Here is a 20,427-nt window from a genome sequence, read left to right as displayed (position 1 = left end):
TCCCTAAACCTGCTCTGGGCACATCTGCAAGATTTAATCATGCCAGACAGTACTGTGGGGAACCCAAATCACTCACCTGCACCTGCAAAGACCAGGCTCAAGCGCTTACTGGTCTGCACAAAGGGCAAATCCCTCAGTCCAAGGCTCAGCTGCTGGCTCCAGATGTGCCAGATGCCAGCGTGCTTCATCTGGGGTCAGCTACCTGAGACCCACCACAGCCAGGAAAACTGCTCCTTTCGTAGAATATGAATAATAGTCCCAGAAAAGTTTTATCTGCCCAAGGTTCCTGGGTGCAAAGCTTGAGCAGCCCACAAAGTAGCTTATCGCAAAGTGAGAGCGAACGGGAGAAGGGCAGGAGATGCAAAGAAAGGATGAGAGAAGTAGGAGACGCTGCTTCAAGTCACCAAAAAGCAATTGCCTGCCCCAAAACGCAGCAACAAAGCCTCGAGTGTCACTACATATCAACAAAAAGAAGTTTGAAAAGGGAAAACCTGGCAGCCTAAAACAAGGAACAAGGGGAAGAACAAGGTCTTTAAAGAGCATCTGATGTCTCATGATAAATTGTATTTAGACACCGTTTTATCTGTACCAGGACTCCTCTCCAGCCACAGGGACTGGCATCAAGCACAGGACACCTTCTTGCCAATCTGACTTGGACAGGATTGTTGTCTCCTATGAGCATCTCATCCAGAGCAGAAAACACCATCAGCCAAGTACGTGCACCAGGAGAGCTGTAAAGTACTCGCAGTGTTGCTTTCCAGCAAGGAGCAAAACACAGGCTGTTACCGTAACGCAGGAAGTGTTAAACCGAGATCAGATGGAGGAGGAGGTTAGCAGACACAAGTCTGTCATTTACAGCAATGCTTTTCAGGCACTTACAGCTGCCGAGATGCCAGTCGAGAGCCAGATTCCTACAATCTGTCCCAGGTTTTACACGCTCCATTTCCACCCAACAGCTCTGTGGATGGTGACCCACCCTGGGTCAGCCGGCAGGGAGCAGAGCCAGCATCAGGCACAGCCAGCCCTTGCCCCGCCCCAGAATCCACATGCAGGCAGGTTAAGCAGGCAAAGCTTCAGGCATCAATCCAGGACACGGCTTGAACTGAGGTCTCTGAACAGGGGACAGAAAATTTTCCTCTGAAAAATTTTCCCCTTTTTCAGCTCTCAGACTTGGAGAGATTTCAGAGAAATCAAAGGGCTGCAGTGCTGCAGGAGTCCAGGGCATCCACACCAATTTCCTCAGCAAATTCTGGTTACATTTCTAAACAACGGAAAATTCCCCAAGCACTAAGACAACAAAACTCACGCTAACCACCAGAAACCAGCCAGAACTCAAGGATGCTCCAGCCAGCAGTCTCACTCTGCCCCTCAAGCGATGCTCTGCACAAACCCAAACAATTTACCCATTTACATCATCACCAATGAATTTCTTTACCCCTAGAAAACTTGTACAAGTGCCACGCTTGATTATGAGTGAGTGCCATTACGATTTCCAACAGCCTCCCACTGACGTTGAACAGACTTTCCAAGCTTCTCTGCATACAGTTTGTACTTGATTGCTGGAAGAAAAGGAATGAAATGCACTCAAGAGCCACTTGCTTATTCACGATTTGGGTACAACAATGTTGGACACAACAAAATCATTTTTACCTCCTGGCAGCCTCCCTGCACCAGCGCTGGCATACACCATGTCCAGCCAGTGGAGACAGGCATTTCCCACCAAAGGAACGAGAATCTCATAGCCAGCCCTTCGGTTTTGTAATCCTCACGAGGCCCCATCTCCACAAGCCATAATGCATTAAGCAACACAATATTCAAAACTAAGTACAGAGCTTACAGCAGAGCTCCTGCTGGAAACTTTCCATAGCGTAACAGTTTATTTTGTGTGCAGGAAGAGATCAAGAAAACTAATTAAGTCAGAGTAAGAAGAAAAAAACTCGCCTTAAAGTGAATAACTGCACTAAAGCTGCAATCGTGAGCAGGCCAAGTACATTATAAGGGCTATACATTTTCACTTCCACCGTCTTGGAAAAGAAAATGGAGTGACTTTGTTCTGTATCCATATTGTCCACCATTTGTTACTGTCTGTCTATTGATGCTTACTTGAAAAACAAAATTTAATTAAACCCCACAGTACTGCATAGCCTGCCTTTGAAATACGCCCGCATTAGTGGATCATTACATTAAATGAAATACAGTTTCATATCATATTTTTCAAATAACGTCCTAAAACATTTACAAATTAAATAATACTCTTGCGGAAGGAAATTAAGAGACACAGTGTTTAGCAAGGGAAAAGACATGTTTACAAATGAAGTCTGAAATGAGACGTGGAGGCAATGAGACAGAGAGGTGCTGGAGGGCTCTTCCAGATCTCGTTGAGTCGGTTCTCCATGTACTAGACGAAGAAAGAGTGCACCTGTGCCAGTCCCAGGCCAGCAGAAAGGGCATCATTCCCAAACTCCCAAGGAGGTTTTCAGCGCAAGCTTGTTCAGGGTCTGGGGTGCGCTGGCACAGTCTGCCAAGCCGAGGAGGTGCCTGTGCTCCTCTGCATGCAGGAGAGCTCAACGCACCTGTGCGCCCTTCACGTCCTTTGGCAACCTGGCCAGAGCCAGGTCACAGGGAAGCGAACCCTGGCAGCCGACTCAGAGCAGTGAAAATCTGGACTCCGAATGGGCTGAGGAAAAGGATGAAGAAAGGTGCTCTTGTGACAGGATGAGAAATACACTGCTAGTATTTACCAGGAGGAGAAAACAAAGGGAGCTTTGCTTTCTCAGAGTCAGTAAAAGCACAAGCAGGTTAGTGAGTCAGTGTTGGTCACGGCAGCAATGCCTGATGTTGAGCAAAGCAAAGCAGCATGTTAAAAAGCAAGTGAATATTACATGAGCCTTACAGCTCGGGCTTGAAGACATACAAGATTTGTCTTTTCCTTAATAGCACCTGGGGCAATGCCAAGTGTTCTTTGACAAATTATTTACTCCGAGAAATCATTTTCCCTAAACAAGGGTAGCCCATTACCGCATCCTTCTTCACATGAGCCTGGAAAAGGCTGTGCCCTACAACTCCACAGCCCCATCTCCACGGTGATGCACCAGTGGAGGTACCGACTCCAACAAGAAGGCAAACCTCCCCAAGGAAAAGGGTGAAGATGGCAGAGCTCTCACCGGTGTGAGCCCTGGAGAAAGGTGGGCTGCGTGCGCCGAGCGTGAGTGGCACTGGCTGGCAGGGCTTTTGTGAGAAGTGGAGCATGCTGGCCTATGAGCAGGCTGGAAATGAAGAATAAAACCTTGCAAGGGCACCTCTGGATCCTTTTTACAACAAAACTATAAAAGATTCACAGCTGCTGCCCATGCCGGGGATCAGCAACTGACACCCGAATTCCCGTAGGTCCTGCTGAGTTCCCATCAGCATGTGAATCTATTATTTAGAGGAAAAATGTTCAGCCTGGCATATAATCATTGAAAGCTGTCAACTTCCAGCCTATGCAGGCCTTCCTCTGTGGAAAGGATCCTTCTCTGTGAATCAAGGACTCCTCACCAACTTCAAAAAATTAAAGCAAACAGCTGCGGCTAGGGGCGATCCATTATGCATCACCTTATCAGCCCTACAATAATAATGAGCACTGGGATCCCAAGACACTACACAGCACATAGCAAGGTTGGGCAAAAAACACTGGAATACAGAAAAGGCAGCCCAGGATCCTTCCTAAAGAAAAAAATACAGTGGTAGAGGGGCATTGGGAGTGAAATAAAAAGAGCTGGCACACAGAGCATCCTTCCTGCGCTGGGGATGGAGACTCCAACAAGGCTGTGCAGATCCAAACTGCGGAAGGCAAAGCACAGCCGCTCGTGCACCAGCAAGGTGGCTGGCTCCTACCTGCTGACATACCCTCCTCACCTCTCACACCAAAACCTCCATCGAGATCAACAACCCACGTCCGCTCGCCTGCACACCCCCACACCCCATCAGCAGGCAGCATGAAAGCTGCCCGGCAGCACTCGGGCAGATTCAGGCTGGCTTTGTGCTTTCCAGGCTGTGGCAAAGCCTCCCTGACACTTAAAAGCAGCACAACCAGCTTGCATAAAAGATGAAGATTGCTGAGTCTCTTGCAGCCTTCCTGAGGTGAGAGCAATCTGTGCCCGCTGTAATCATCAGGCAGCAGGAGCACACCAAAACCGGGACGGCTAGACCGCAACACGAGGTTAAAAATGACCAGGCTTCACATTTACAGGTATTTTAAGAAACGTGCTCATCTACAGCTCACCAGCACTTTTCTCCATCTCTGCACATACCAAGAATGAGGTTTGAACATTTAAAACAGACCAGACCATTACTCCCAGTTTTCTGGAGGAAATAAAGGGAACGGGACGTGTGATAGAGAAGAAGGGGTACAGCCCAAACACCTCTGAAAGTGCCCTACTTCTGCAGTTCAAGGTTAAACATCCCATTTGCACTAATTTCTGAGTCTGCCTCTCTCAAAAGCCGTGCCAGGTAATTAGAATCATTATAACTATTATTAGACCATAATATTATTATAGCATTTTTGCTACACTTGACATCTGTTGGCTGATACATTTAACTGGTACATAAGAAATAATTGCGCGTAGATTTCTTGCAAATGAGTACCAACACGGAAGACATTAAAGTGTTCTGCCTTGAAAAAGTTAATTTTATGGAAGCACGCTTGAAATAAAAATTCTAAAATTAACAGTTAAACCTTTAAAAACTCTCATTAAAGAAACTATTTGGGTCTAAAGTAGGCAGTCATTAAAAAAATCCTGACTTTTCTTTAGATGCTTAAAGGCATATACCTGGCTCAGTATCTCCTTCAGATCAACATAGGCATCTTCTTCCCACCTATTACAGTGACCCAGAGGTTCTTAAATCACCCTTCCGTCTTCCTTTTCCTCTCTCCGTAGCAGGCTTTTGAATTATTCAGGCAAAGAGTCTGACTGTGCAGAGAAGCGGTATAATCAGGACTCTTACAACCTGCTCACTGAAAATCCTATGGAATTATCAGCAAACACACATCTAGAATAAAATACAGCTTCTTGCATCCCACAAAGCCCAAAGGGCTTTGCAAATTGGACTCAGGATGCAATTTATCCACCACCGAGATTCAGCCATAATCCAGAGTGGAACACAACTTTTCTACCAGTATTTAACTACAGCATGCAGCCCCTGCCCCCCCCCGGAGAGAAGTAAGGAAGAATCCAACAGAAACCACAGGAATTCTTTAGGGAGGCTGAATTTTCTCTCCTGGAACTGAAATTTGGTCAGGGCATCCACCATCAGCCATGGACCAATAAAGGAGAACAGGGCACAGCTGCTCCATCCCATTGACGATGTCCTTGAACCACAGCCTGCGCAAATAGCTGTAGCTGGATACCTCAAGTTACCAGCCTTGAGAGGTGGAAGAGATGAAAACCACTGAGGAACACTGTGTTGTCCTTTAATTCAGTGGGGCCCAAATTTCACCCCACTGTTACACTGATGTGCTAAGAAAGATAGTACAGTGGGTGGAAGTGCACTTCAGAAAAGGACTAACCTCTTACAATTCAAAAAACTGAATAAAGCAGCTCAGTACTTACAGAACTCCGGGGCGGTTAGAGCTGGTACTGTTTGGACAGTGATGTTTTCTCCAGTTAAATGTATCCCAGTTGAAGTAACTCCTCTTCCTTTAGCTTAGTTCGTGCTGAGAAGATGACCAGCACAGCCCTCGTGGAATGAGGTATCCTGCAACTGGTCCCACAGCAACGCACTATTCAGGGATAAAAATTAGTGTAATTAATTTTCCCAGAGCAAACCATTTTTTTTCCCAGAGCAGAGCAACCACACAAGGAACTTTGAATTGTTTGAGGAGAAAAATGTATTTTTACTACAGACAAGCCTAACTTTCATTAAGGACAGACCTATGGAGAAACAAAGGGGAGCAGGACACTACAGGCACAAATTTCCCCTGTGCATACCCCTCTGCTACCAAAGCAGAGACACTGGGGAGCTCTTGGTGGAAAGCAGAGCTGAGCAACCACAGGACTGCCTGTGAGGGATGCTAGTCCTAGGAAGCGCCAGCAAGAAGCCCCAGTTAGATGAGGTTCTCTTGCAAATCACCTGAGTCTTCAGAAACAGGGCACAAATATCCCTCTACAGAGATATGCCCATCACACCTCTGACCAGCACAACAGACTTAAAGCAGGCTTTTCATTCTATCCATCCAACACTCAGGTAAACCACAGGAACTTGGACTAGGCAAGCTCAGCTTAACGAGGCACAGTGCTCATTACTAACTAAGAAAAAAAACCAAACAACAAAACAACTCCCCCACACATATACTTTAGGGGTAGCTATCAACGATTCCCTGTCACAGCAGGAGAAAACCTCACGTATGGGCCCTCAGAGCTCAGTCCAGGTCTGCTTCTATTCATCCTTTCCATTAGAGGCCTGAACAATGAAAGAGAAAGTACTTTTATAAAGCTGAAAGGATACCCAGTAGTTAAGAGCTAGAAGCACTCTGGAGGTCATGATCAGAATTGATAAACTGAAGAAAAGTTCCAAAAACACCCACGAATCAATAAAAAGAAAAGCAAGGAAAACAAGGCAAAGAACCGCACTTGGAAACAGCAAAAACAAAGATCAAGCACACAAATACAGCATGAGGGAAAACTCTCTGGACAGAGGTAACACTGAAGAAAATCAGGGACTGGACTAAAAATGTGACGTGTGTCAGTGTTATGACACTGCAGCTCCAGCTGCAAAGAGCTAAACATCATTCTGGGATTTAATAACATAAAATTCCTAATTCTGGGCTGGAAGGCCATGATCCGTGCTGGCTACCACCCCTAGGAAAGTCACAGACAAACCGGAGGGTCTGGGCAGCAAGCAGAGCAGTCAGCCGTGTAAAACAACCCTGTAGCAGCCGCTGAAGGGTTTCTCCATCCCTGCTCCCCTGCAGGGTCATCACCAGCTCTCGGTTGGCATTTAACAGCTGTTTACAAAGAGGACAACTATCCACTGGGCTCCCTGTTCTCTGAAGGCAAGAGACACAGCGGCCCACTTAATTTGCTGCAAGGGCGAGTCAGATAAGTATCAAGCTCTCCAAGACCAGGATTTCATCAAGTCCCAGAGGGGACTTTGCCCCCAGTCCAGACCTGCACTAACATCCCCTGCTGTCCAGTCTGGAGCCGAGTATCTCTCACCTGGTCACCTGGCCTCGGGACAGCAGCATGAACAAGGAGGCTTTTCAAGCCCTGCATTTCATTTTAGCATCCTCCATCTGGCCACTCCTACACCACTACAGCAGTGCTATCTTAGAGCTAAATTAACAGCCTTCTCTCCCCCAAAATACAATAGAGCTCCTCATCCTGCCAAAAGGGCACCCACACAGCAATGCAGAACAAGCACAGCCGTAACCGTTTCAATTCACATCTTCGTTACCTTTCATAAATGAAGCTCTTCAGCTCAATTTGCCACCAAACTGCTTTGGTGGTGAAGGCAGCCGTCCCACCCGCTGCAGGGTGAGGGATGCTGACCTGGGCTGCGCTTGGGGAAGGGCAAGGCTTCCCGGCTTCCCTCCTCCCCTCTTGCCCCTACACAGCCCCACCAAGCCTTGCAACGGGCTGTAGCCAGTAAAGGTCACCACCCAGCTGAGCAGGCAAGTCCTCCCAACCCCAGACAGAACAATGCAAGGCAATAATTGCTGAAAGCAATTGAAATAATTTAAAAGAGGCGTTTCAAAGCGGGCAAGAGCAGCAGTGCCCGCACAGCAGATGCCATACGCACACAGCTGCTGAAAGGCTGTGCGAGAAATAACACTGAAGGCTCTGTGAGAAATCCAGCAAGGGGGCAAGATCTACAAGTCTTATGCAAAAGCGGGGCTTAACTTCCAGGAACATTTAAGATTTCCCAGCGACTCGAGAGGATTTGGGGTTTTTTTGAGTCAGAGCTTTAAGAGCAAGCTGCCTGGTAAACCACAGCCAGAAGAGATCTGGCAAAGCCTTTGTTAGCACGCGCCGTCTGCCTTCACGGGGCTGTTTCCCAGAAGATCCCCAGTGTTGTGTCATTTTTCACTTCAGGTGCTAAGAATATCTGCATGTTAATAAAAAATAATAACTAGCTTTATAGGGAACTTATCAACAAAGTGCTCGACAAATCTTAATTAAAGCTGATTCACCTACTTCACAAGTGCAAGTTAAACATTATTTCTCAGAGGGGAAAGCTGAGCGGTTAAGAGAGCTGAGGTGGGTTACAAAAGCCACAGAGGATGAGCACATAGAAAGGCTGACTGTTATCCCTGAATTTATCCCAGTAATCCACTACCTTGCAAATTCCCAAGGTATAGTTGACATGCTTTCAACCACACCGGCCCAGCTTGACCACACCTGTATTTAAGCAGTCATTCACTTCCTTGCCAGGTAAGAGCAGACAGAAAGAGAGTTTGGAGGAGCTGGAGGGTCTTCCAGGTGTTTTACTGCTCAGGCTAAAGAAATTCTCAGCTGTAAAAAAGGAGAAGGTGGCAGTGATAGCACCACGACCGGTCTTGGGCTGCTTTAGGGCACAGGGATGGCCTTGCAGGTCCGATAAGTCATTAGGAATTGCCAGTTTCCAGCTGATTTCTTTAAAAAGATTACATTTGTATCCCTTCAAATGTGGTAAATACGTGGCCACGCAGATGGCAGACCCCAGGAACCTGCAGACACTGCTCTCACCTCCGTTAGCTGCTCTTCTACATTAAAGTTTCTGGGACAGTATTTTGGATGCTTCCACCATAGAAACACTGTGGAAGCTGCTGAGAAATACCAACACGGTCCAGGCCAGTCATTCTAAGGCAGGGTTGAGGAAAAGAAAAGAGAGGGGAAAAAAAAAAAAAAGAACTCCATCCCTTAATAACGCTATTCCCAGAGCACAAAAGAACTCAAAAGGATCACAAAGAGCAGAAACACTGTGGTAACACTTCGTTTGGTAAACGACAGGGTGTGTCATCGGTTTCTGACACCGCCACAGAGGCTTATCTGCACTTAAAAGGTTTCCTACCAGGGCCAAACGCCGGAGCAGCCTCCTCACGCAGACAGCTCTACCAACAGAAATGCCTGTGCGGATTATATTACTTTGGCAAGGAAATTAAAGAGTACCAGTGAAGTCATACTTTCTGCCTCTAAGCCATATTGGTACTAGGTTAGTTCTATCAGCAAAACACTGTAAAATAAATAACTTGTCCCTAAAAAATTGTGTCTACAGAACTTGTTAGCATAAACCTAGGCCATCTTGAGAGGCGGGTAGTGTTGATTATTTGTTAAAGATTACTTCTAATCTGAGTGTTAGTCAACCACTGAAGTTAAACATTTTAAGGCAATATTCCAAATAGTGTTTATATACAAAATCCAATTTGCTCAGTTTTCACTCCCTGGCTTTGCGCAACATGTAATTTCACTAGTTCTCCAGCAAGAGAGCCATATGCAAGCTTGTACCAAAATAATTAAACAGCTATAAAATTCAGGCCTCGTGTTACTGAGCACACACCCCAAAGAAAAACCCATTTCAATGGCCCAGAGCTACCCCAAATGCACCAGGACGTTTTTATTCCACAACTGCTCAGGTACAAAGGAAGCCCAAGGTCACTCAGCCCATCCTCATGCCCAAGGCAGAATCCAAACTCCTCCTACTTGTATTTAAAACCCTTCAGTGTAAGGCACCCTTGTCTGCCCAGGCATCCTACCCCACACTTTGGGGGCAGGTGCACACCGCCGGGCTCCGATCTCAGGTCACTTCTAGACCACGACAACCGAGGCACCTGCCTTTGCTCCCCAGCCCTGCCCATGGCAGCCCACCACCCCCCGGGTTTAGGGCCGTTACTCCACCCCAGAAGCTGCTCTCCGGGCCCCGCTCTGTGGGAAACTGGGGCGGCGGGCGGCTCCCCCACCCCGGCAAGGCCTCACCGCCAGCTCCCCTCGAACGAGGGCACCGGTATGACACGCTCCGGCGCAGGAGTCGGCGGCTCAGCCCCGCAGAGCCCGTGTACAGCCCTGCCCTGCCCGGCCCGGCCCCGCAACACCGAGCAGCGGCCCGGGCCGAGGGGGATCACAACACTACCCCTCCCGCCTCAGCCTCGGCCGCACCACCCCCACCCCCCCACTCACCGCTCCGCACTGCGCACACTCCGCTCCGCCCCCCGCCTCCAGCCAATCCGCACCGGCCGATGACGCAGTCCCGCCGTTGAGGCCCCGCCCCCGCGGGCCCCGCGAGCGCTACCGGTGAGGAGGGGCGGGAAGCCACCCTGGCGGCGGTTGGGGTTGCCCCGACTGCCGGCCCGGCCCCGGGAGCGGCCCGGGCAGGCGGCAGCGGTTCTCGCTGGGCCTCCGAGAGATGCCCTAGCTGCGGGCAAACAGCCTGTCCCAGACAGCGCACAGCCGCCCCGCCAAGGCAGTGCCAGGCCTTGAGGAAATCCAGTCACCCTGAGGGAGGGACTGACGGTTGCCTTTCCGTATCGGTTTTAGGGAAAAGTGGGTAAAATAAACGGCTTTTCCGGCTAACATTTGCGGTCTCTCGGGGTGAGCTTAGGCCGCAGCTGTCAGCGTGTGGACCTGGCGTGGCGGGGCCTCTGCTCGTCGTGCGTCAGCCCTCGGGCTTGCCTGGCACCGCGGGGGTGGCCGCCCTCCGATATCCTCATATCCGATATCCTCGGATATCGGTAGCCTTGCACATCCCCGCTTCCCTGCCACCAGCTGCTTCAGCACCCCATTTATTTTTCACACGTTTTGAGGGAGGGAGTGAAGTTTCAGGTAGGTGTAAGGGTGTTAATGCACAGCCTTGGCACCTAACATCCCCTGGACCACACTGAAGAAGAGGTGAGAAAGTCGGACTGGAGGCGCAGGGACCGCCAGCCTGTGGCAGGCCACCAGCCCCTGGTCCCTTCTGCCTCGTTAGCTTGCAGCACCTTGCTGATTAAAATCAGACGCCAAAGCATTTCCCACCCCTCTCCCAGCCGGTGACCGAGGGTTGGCATTGCAGAAATGACGGAAAAGCCACAGTCACGAGCTGTGCAACCCTCCTCCCTGGCAAGGGCTCCACTGTGCACCAGGCAGCGGCCAAAAACACCCTGCCAGCCCCAAAATTAAACCTGGAATATTTAATTATCCAGTGAAGGATGCTTGGCGACAGCAAGCGATGACCGATGGGACGGCACGGAGTAAGGGGACCAGCAAGAAGCTGGGTGCCCACTCTGTGCCCTGGGCCAGTGTCCCACGGCTCCGCTCACCCATGCACCAAGCTTTGCTGCCAGCACTCACAAAGATCCTGGAGGCAGGAGACTGACTGTAAGCAAATCTCAGCTTTCATGTCCAGTAAATGAAGTGTTTTCAGCTGGATGTAAACACCTCAAAATCGGAATCCAGAAGCAAAACCCATAAAGCCCATCAGGAGCGCTCCACAGATTTATTGGGGTTTAATGGCATGATTTTTCAGGCAGCTACGTGATTTCTGGCAAGAGGTAACTTCTGGCCTTTAGCTGTGTGGAAGCACTGCTGTACTCCAGCCTCTTCCTTCTCCTCCCGTTGGGGCTCTGGGCCCTCTCAGGTCTGGGAGCAGCATTGCCACCAGTTCAGGACGGGGTTCATGAAGCCGCCTCAGCCCAAACACTGCCTGGGTGCCTCTGGTGGGGCAGGCGAGCTGGATCCAGCTCTTCTTGTTTCTGCCAGGTGGAACCGTGCTAACAGGATGATTATCCATCTCTCTGAAGCTGTGGTGAGCCCTCCTTTTCGGACACAGCAGAAGTGATAAACCCCCTCCGTGCAGCCAAACCCAAGGCCGGCAGCCTGGCAGGGCTGGTCTCGCCTCTGCTTGCAGCCCAAGAGCCAAACGCTGGCTGGGGCACAGGGAAAAGGAGCTTCTCCCCCGCCGCAGCCTAATGGCGATGCAGCAGGGTGCTGGCACGCCGGCCTCGGGGCCGTGTGACAGTCCCCGATGGTTTGGGAAGTCTTGGTCCATCATGGCAGAGCGGAGCACTGCTGCATCCTCGGGCGATACCAGCCTAATCCCGCCATCTGAAAGCCCTCGCACATCAAAGAGATTAGAAAACACGCTCTGCATGTATTATCTTTTGCATTTCGAGTTCTTCCATTTGATCTGATGGGATGGAGGGTTTTTTCCAAAGGTATTGGAGAAGATGGGTGTGAGAGAGTAATTTAGGGCTGGGAGTAATTTTTCATCAATGTACTTAAAGACAATCACAGCACTAGGAGGGAGGCCTAATTGTGGAGTTGTGTAATTAGTTTTTATGTCACTGCAATTATTCTGTTGGCTACATATAAAGAACATGGCAAAATGCAGCACTTAATTTTAAATCAAGACTTGATTCTCTTTTAGTAGGTAATTGATGTTGATCACATCACTTAGCAGCGACTATAAAATGTACTATTTAGATTGTAAAAGGATGGAGAAAAGGACTAAGCAGATAGGTAATTGATGGATCGCGGGCTGCATTGGTGGGAGGCAGCATTAATCCATCAGATTTCAGTTGTCTTTGTTTCCAGCCACTTCTGGGCATCGTTAGTGGCTCAGAGCGTTAACGACCGTAGAGCCGCTGGTCCCCGCAGCATCGCACGCTGCAGTAAATGGCCGCTCTGCCCCTGGACAGCAGCATCAACAGATGAATTTGCTCTTAATGCAATTGATTCCTTGCGTTTAAATAGCTTCTTTTAAGGACAAGCTTTGCTCAAAGCGTCTCAGCTTTGAGCACAGGCTTGGATTCAGGGCTGATCCCCCTGGGCAAAGCATCCTGCCCAGGCATGCACCGGGTCCTGCCTGCTCTCCTCTCCCAGGCAGAGACCACTGGGCACCACTGCCCATCTCCCACAGGCTGCCTGCAAGCCCAGAGCCACTGGTATCCCCAAATACCTGCCATGGGGACCTCCGTCTCCCCTTACCAGTAGCACTCAGCTGTTGCCAAGAGGAAACCAGAAAAGCTGAGGATGCAGAAATGGGTCATTCCCTGCGAAATGGCACAGCTTCACAAGTTCAACAGTGAACTAGGCTAATGGGCTGAAAGAGTTGGGCCAGTCCTACACCTAAGCAGCAGCCAAGGCAGCAGGGAGAGCGTGCTTCCCCCCATGCAGGATGATACAAAACGTGCCCTTGCTTAGATCAATACCTTGACACCGCACCATCACGATAAAGTTGATAAAACTTTTCCTTTGTGACTAGCCCTAATTACTAGATTTCAAGGAATATTTGCTGCTTCCCAGGCAGGAGCTGGAAGTGAGGCAGTGCAATTGTTGTAGGAACGGTTCTAAGGTGACTCTTGGGCCATCAGAAATGCCGACTTTCTTCAGGGAAAGGTGTGTGGGTTTCTGCCCGGGACTGCCGCATGCTCGGCTGGAGCCACCTCCCCTCCTTGGGATCCTCCTCAGGACCATTCGGCTTATCCAGCACCTCAGCCATGGCAACATGTTCATGGGGCTCCTATGCCAAGTTGCTGTCATGAGGAGGGTTTCATTGCCCTTTTCGTCCATGGGAGGATTCCAGGAGAGGAGAAGCCACTCTCGTGGCCAGGGGAGACTTCTCCATCCTGGGTGAGCATGGGTTTGCTCCTGTCCTGGGGCCAAAGCAGGCTGGGGATAAGGCCCGCAAGGGATGAAAGGTGTATTCTCCCAGATAATAAGCAAACTCCACAGGCTGCAGGAGACTTGTTAGGTCAAGTTTCCAGGTGGCAGGTCCAGGCTTTGCACTCACCAAAATAGATGGATTTCTGGCCAGACAGTCGCTGCAGAGAATCCTACCAGGCTTGTTGTCCAAAACACTCTTCCCCTGCAGCCATTCCTTCCCCTCAACTTTTTGCATCATGCTGTAGCCCTAAAAGAGATGAAATTCAGACTTCCCGTGGGTGTAATTGTTTAACGACCCGCTGCTCTGGCGCCGCACTGCATCGCCTCGCAGCCTGCCCCGGCTGGCCTCGCCGCTGCCAGAGAGCTGGCGGCAGCCAGTTTCCACACTGAGATGATGAAATGTGACTTTACAAGTCAAGAAGCGAGTCGCAACCTGGCCTGAGTTCAGAGCAGATGATTTCTGCAGTGCAGAGGCATCCAGAGAGGATAGAGGTAAAGCCCAGGTTTGAGATAGAGTGGCCTCACAGGGTTATCCCGCTTGCTTTTAAGAATGCTTTTTCTGACCCATTTTGCATGCTGGGACTCAGGGGCTTTCATGGGACCGGCTCTGCCACATCCACATCAGCCACTCCTAATTGCCATAAAGATCAGACGGGTCCCACTTACAGCCTCTCATCACCACCATCCAAAACATAAAAACTCATCCAAGGGCTTTTGCCATCGATCCCTTGGAGGCTCCAGAGCGGTAAATGGGGTGCAATGAGCCGAGGGGCCGTCCCTGCCGGGGAGGAGGCTCTGCCAGCGGGGCCGGGGGCGAAGCACGAGGGTTTCCGGGTGAGCTGCCGCCCGTGCAGCAGTGGCACAGCTCAGGGTCAGGATCCTGGCGAGTGTCAGTCTGCGATGATTCTTCTCCCTCTCGAATGCATCCGCAGGACAGCTCGGCCCTCATGGGAGCCTGGCGGCTTCAGCCAGGGGAGTGAGGGCAGGCTCTGCCTTATTTCAAGAGCCCAGCCATGCCAGATGACTCCAACATTTCATTATGGGTTATTAACGACGCTGCTCATCACAGCCAAGTGGTTTGCTGCACGCAGGCTTCCCACTGGGCTGCCCTCACTCACTCCCGTGTGGTATTGGCTTTGGATTAAATTAGATAAGGCAGCAACAGTGATCAATTCAAAGCCACTTTCCTACGAAGCCATGCACAAATGATTCAGAAGCAGAGAGGAGAATAAAGCCTGTAGCAAGAACAGGGGTACCTGGCAGGTTCTCCCACCACAGAGCACCCGGGCTGAGCCGGGCTCCCTTGGCCCGCGGGCAGACAGTCCCTCCCAGGGCTGAAGGTTTCAGACCCTTGGAAAGGTCCTGGGAAGCACCCATCCCTGCTGCCTGCCCCGGGAGCCACATCCTATGCTGCCACCTCCTCTTGGCTGCATTTGAAGCATCCCCACACCGCAGCACACACGGGTTCGGGAGCAAGCGCAGGGACGATTAATAAAACACTTCCCATAAGGTGGAAACAAGGAGACCATAAATCTCGGCAGTGTCGCACACTTAAAAGAGAGGGGACGGTTATAAGCCATTATTCCCTGCAAAAATGGGTTTTAATTCATCATCCATCACCAACATCCAGCACTGGATGCTCTGAAGTTGTCCAGCAAAGCCTTTGCGGCTCCTTTCCACCATGGCACAAGCGACCATGATGCTCGTTACCTGGAGATATTTATTGCGCCTCAGCACCCACGTTCTGCTGCTGCTCACAGTACCTACTGCCATCCAGGAAGAAAACAGCCCTTTAAAACACCAACAAGACCAAACATGCTTCTTTTTGTTTTAGGGTCTCAGGTCCATATCCCCGTAACGACCAGTCTTTGGGCAAAGAGCCGGGGTCACACGATGGCAGGGGTGCTCCACAGCGAGGACTTGCTGCCCCATCCATCCCGGCAGCATGGCTGGGGAAATGAAGATGTTATCAAGCAGCGGCGCGGTAATTGAAAGCCTTTTTGCTGCTGGAAACCCTCGAGGCTGCCAGTCTCTCGGATGAGCTGCCGCTTGCTGACACTTTTTCATTTCCTCTCTGTTTCGTATAAACTTTCCATCAGATTCCTCATCCATCTGAACTGCAATGATAAATATGGAAATAAAGAGGCTTTTACAGCCCCTCTCCTGGGTTGGGTTTGCATATAAATAGCTGTGCTGGCAGCACCCTCCCCTCCACAGCTGCTGGCCCGGGAGCGGCGGGGTCTGCCCGGGACTCGGCAGGGTGAAGCTTTTGGGGAAGCGGTGGAAAACAGCAGTGGGTGCTGCCAGCCAAATCTCCAGGTCACCGTGGAGGGAAAACATCAGCAAGAGGGATGGGGCAAGCGAAGCCCACGGGGATTTCCATACAGATGTAGAAGGGAAAAAGCAACAGCTGAAGAGCTGGAAGTGTGAAGTATGAGGAAAGGCTTTAATTTTCACAAAATCACTTAATCCATTAATCACAGGGAGACTTCTGTGGAAACCTCCCTCTCGCTTAATATCATCTCAAGATCGTCCAAGATGGTAATAACTGTTTGGCAGGGGAGTAGGAGGAGCGAGGTGGGACAGGCTGAAGCCTTGTCTCCAGGGAGAAGAGATCAGCCCTGAACAGCAACGAGCCAACACAGGGACGAGCAGCGAGGAAGAACACCAGAGCCAGCAGCAGGAGAGCTGTGGTGGGCACTGGGGACATTGGTTTGGGCCAAGGCAGATGCCCCAGTGGCTGTTGACTCTCTGGAGGTTGCCTGCAAAGGCTGGACAAACCTGCCTGGGTGCCTGAAACAGAGGTTTTAGGGGTTTTAAGAGCAGAGCCTAACATCTTCCCTATCTCTCCATCACCATGCCCCTCCTCTCTGTTCATACTGCTGCAGCGTTCCTTCCCTCACCCCCAAAGAGTTGGGAAGTGTGCAAATCATCCTGGACACAGAGAGAAGCACTGCCAGGGCAGCACCTGAGCCTCCAGCCCCACACCATGGGGTAGAAGGCACCAGACACCTTTGGGATGCCATCTGAGATGGCTTTGACCTGGGGTCCAGCCCTGAAAAGCCATCTGGATTCTCTGCAGCACCTTTCTGCTGATCACTGGGGCCCTCCAGGCTGGTCAGGAGCCTGGGAACCCTCTGGCTAATGGACGGGTTTAGCTGCGGAGGCATGGAGGCAGCGGACACAGCGGCTCGGGCCAACAGATTCCGAGCTGCCCAGAACGAGCCCTTGCCCTGGGGGTCCTGAGTTGCCGCCTACAGCAAGCGTCACCCTGTGCACGACAAGCAAGGGGGGGTCTGGTTTAAGCAGGATGCCCTTCCTGGCCTTTTTCTTGGCTGGACCATGGGCAGATCCATCCTCTGATCCTCATCTAATGCTCTTCTCAGGCTTCATCCATTCTGCTTTAATCCCAGGTGCTTCCCTTGACCAGCAACACTAGCTTCATCCCCAGCCGAGGTCTCCTTCTTTCCCACGATGGTCCCACAGACCTCAGGCTTTCCTGTCATCTGGCAGGTGAGCATGGTATCCACAAACCCAGCTGCCTTCCTGAAGCTGTTACCTGCTTTTCTTATGGGAGAAAAATAGGAAAAATTAGTATGCGGCTTCTTCCTTGAGAAATCGATGTGATCTCAACTCACTGTGAAGTTCTGTGACTGTTAGAGATGCTGCACTGGTAAAAACTAATCCTCAGAGGAGAAATAGTGAGGAAGAAAAGAAAGAAAAATAAAATCCAGTGACTAGAGAAGGCTAAAATGTTGCAGAAGGCTAAACTCCTACTAGTGCTGGAGCTTGTTTGGAAGTCCCAAAGCAGAGAGGGCTGCAGAGTGGATTCAGTCATCACCCAGCTAAGAATCAGCTGTAATTGTTAATTCCAATTAAAGCTGTTGGAAAAAAATGTAATCAAGAGTTTCCTTTCAAAAAAAAAAAAAAAAAAATTTCAGCTAAATTAAAAATTTGGGGTTTAGAAAAAGGGGGGTAAAATGTTGAAAATTTTGAAACAGCCCATTTCAGCATTTTCAGGATGAAAAGGGATACATTTTTGTTGTAAAATGCATCATCAATTCAAATGTCTTTTATCTTACAGTCTGAAGAGCAAAAATAGTTTTTAAATCAAAGCAAAAATGATATTTTTAGGCTTTATCTTTAAAAAAAGCCTATCTGGGGGTTTCTGTCCTGATTAAGAATTATTTTTTCCTTCTTTATTCTTTTTTTTTTAATGGAATAAGCTATTTCTAGTTAGCTCTACTCTAAAATGCTGGCTTAGTGCTTTTCTTGGTGTGTTCGCTTGTCTCTACCCACCACCCGACCCCAGGGTACATGGGCAATGCTTACACCACCCTGCTCCAGGTGCCAGCACTGGCTAAACCCCCCTGGGACTCATCTTAGGCTTTAAAAGACCTCGCAGAATTAAACCAGCACCAGCAAACCGGCACTCAGAGGAACCAGGTTTTATTATCATAGTCTGATTTACAGTAATCGGAGATCCAGAAGAGCCCACTCGCGTGCTCAGGGCAGTGCTGTGCAAGCCCTCCTCCAAGTGCTTAACCCCATACCTCGCTGCTTGCCCCGCAGAGCATCTTCCTTGCTGAAGAGGGACCTGGTGGACCCCTGAAAGGAGGAAGATCTGCCTTGGTTAGTCTTGCTGCATGTGTAAATTCCTAAGATGAAGAGGGTCTGGGGGAGCGGAGCGAGTTGCGACGCCCGTGCTTGGGCGCAAGGCAGCTGCTTTACCACTTGTACATTTGCAACCGAGACAGACGCTGCAGCTCGATGCCATGAGATCTGCCAAAATCCCCAGAGGTGGCTCGTGTCCGGGGGGATTCCCCTCCGTAGGGCTAGCAGATCACATTTATCACCCTGAGAAAGCGGCTTAGGATCTGTTTGATGAAAGGCATGGAGTACCAGCGATTGCAGTTTGCAATCTGTCTTCAGTATGGGACTGAAAGAAGGAGAGAAGAAGAAAAAATGGGAGTTGAATAGGCACTGGAAGGAGAAACCAGGGAAGGAGGCTCAACCGGGGGAAGCTCAGCAGGAGGACAGGAGGGATGGGAGGAGAAGGGAGCAGAGCTCCAGGGCTCCACCAGAGACAAAAGGGAAAAAGAAATTGCACTGCAGCAGTTTCAGGCAAGAACAGAGGGGGACTGCACAGGCTCCTCGTCCTGCCCGAGCACATTTTGAACAACAGAAAGACCTGGGCTCCAACAGCCAGATGCGACTGGCACCATGCTTGGTGCCGGTGCGTCCGCCCCTCCAGTGGGCTGATTTTGGTTTATATAACCTTTTCTGACTTCTCTTTCCTCTGGGCCAAGGGAGGCAGCTCTCTAGCTCCACGGTGAAGGGAACAGCCTGACTGGCATTCCCCCACGCTGCCCGGAGGGGACGCGTCCAGCTACAGCCTCAGAGACAGCTCAGCAACAGATCTTGCCCCGCTGCCACCCCCAGGCAGCTGCGCCAGGGAGAGCCGGCGCCCCAGGAGGGAGCACAGCCACTGATCTATCCAGACAGACAAATACTAAGCCCCGGTGAGAGGCTGCAGGGCCCTCGGCCAGGGGAGGGGATGCAGTGAGATCACGGCTGCTTCTAGCAAGAAGCGACGGGTGGACAAAGCCCGGAGCATCCGACAGCAAGCCTCACGTTAAGCCAGCCCTGCAACTTCCTCTCCTGACAGCCGCTGAACACCATGGCAAAACTACTTCTTCCCACCAGGTCCCAGGAAGGTCAATGGGGAGCAGGGTCAGCGTCGGGACTAATGGGTTTCGTACTTACTCTCTTGCAACAAGAGGACGGGCCCAGCAGGGAGCAGGAAGGGCCAGCTGCTCCCTAAGGGAAGGGAAACCAAGACAAGCCCAGCAGAGGTATCACCAGCAGGCACGGTCCCACTAGGTCTGAGCACAGCCCAGTGCTGGTTACAGGGTCTACCAGCAGTCCCAGGTACAACTTGCAATAACCCAGGTCCAGAGCCCACCCAGGAACAAGAAGAAATGTGCCAAGGACAAGGCTGGAGGCATGGCTACAGCATAGGTCCAAAACTCATCTAGAAAACAGGGCCAGAGATACAGCCACAACATATGCCCAAGGGTCCTTCCAGGAGCCAAGCCACCAGCACGGAGAGCCAAGGGGTCCATCCAGGAGCAGAGGCAGGGCTGGAGCCAGGCATTCCTCCAGCATCACTCATGGGAAGAGTGAAGCTCCAGGGCTGAGTTTAACTGGGAGTCCTGACCAAGGGGTATCAGGGGAGGCTGGTCAGGGCCATTAAGGGCTGCTGGTCCCTTGGGGCTGACCCAAGCTGCATATAACCCTCGGCAAACAGCAACTACCCAGCCAGTGAACACAGCTGTGGTGGCCTGGGCAAAGTGTCGCCTGCTTTGATGGCAGCAACAAGGGCTAAAGGGGAGCACAGTCCCATACGAGCCAAGGTTGTTCCTGATGCTCTGTCCTGAGCATGTGGGGCAGCCTGTGGGGCCAAGCTGAGCTTTGGCTGTGGGTCACGCCATGGGTGGCCAGGCTGCCCCCCCCCATGAGGGCAGAGGTAGCAGGAGGGATACAGAGGAGATAATGCACCTAACTGAAAATAAACTTTATTTTTTAAAAAACATATCTAAGAAGAGTGATTTTTCTCTTTTTCTTATTGTTTAAAGTTGTACATTCTCAAAAGACTTACTGTCGCTCTCCCAAATCACTCTCAGGCAAACAAAAGACAGTTCTAAATTTGACAGAGCTTTGCAACAAAACAAATCTGGTGCGTTTCGCTTGTGATTTGCCCTTGGCTCCTTTTAGCCACATCTTAAACTACTTCACAGCTTGGTCTGATTAGCAGTGTCTTCTCGGGGGC

Source organism: Phaethon aethereus (assembly GCF_964289735.1).
Source record: "Phaethon aethereus genome assembly, chromosome: 14".
Classification (NCBI taxonomy): Eukaryota; Metazoa; Chordata; class Aves; order Phaethontiformes; family Phaethontidae; genus Phaethon; species Phaethon aethereus.
The sequence above is the reverse complement of the archived record's forward strand: the minus strand, read 5'-3'. Positions refer to the sequence as shown.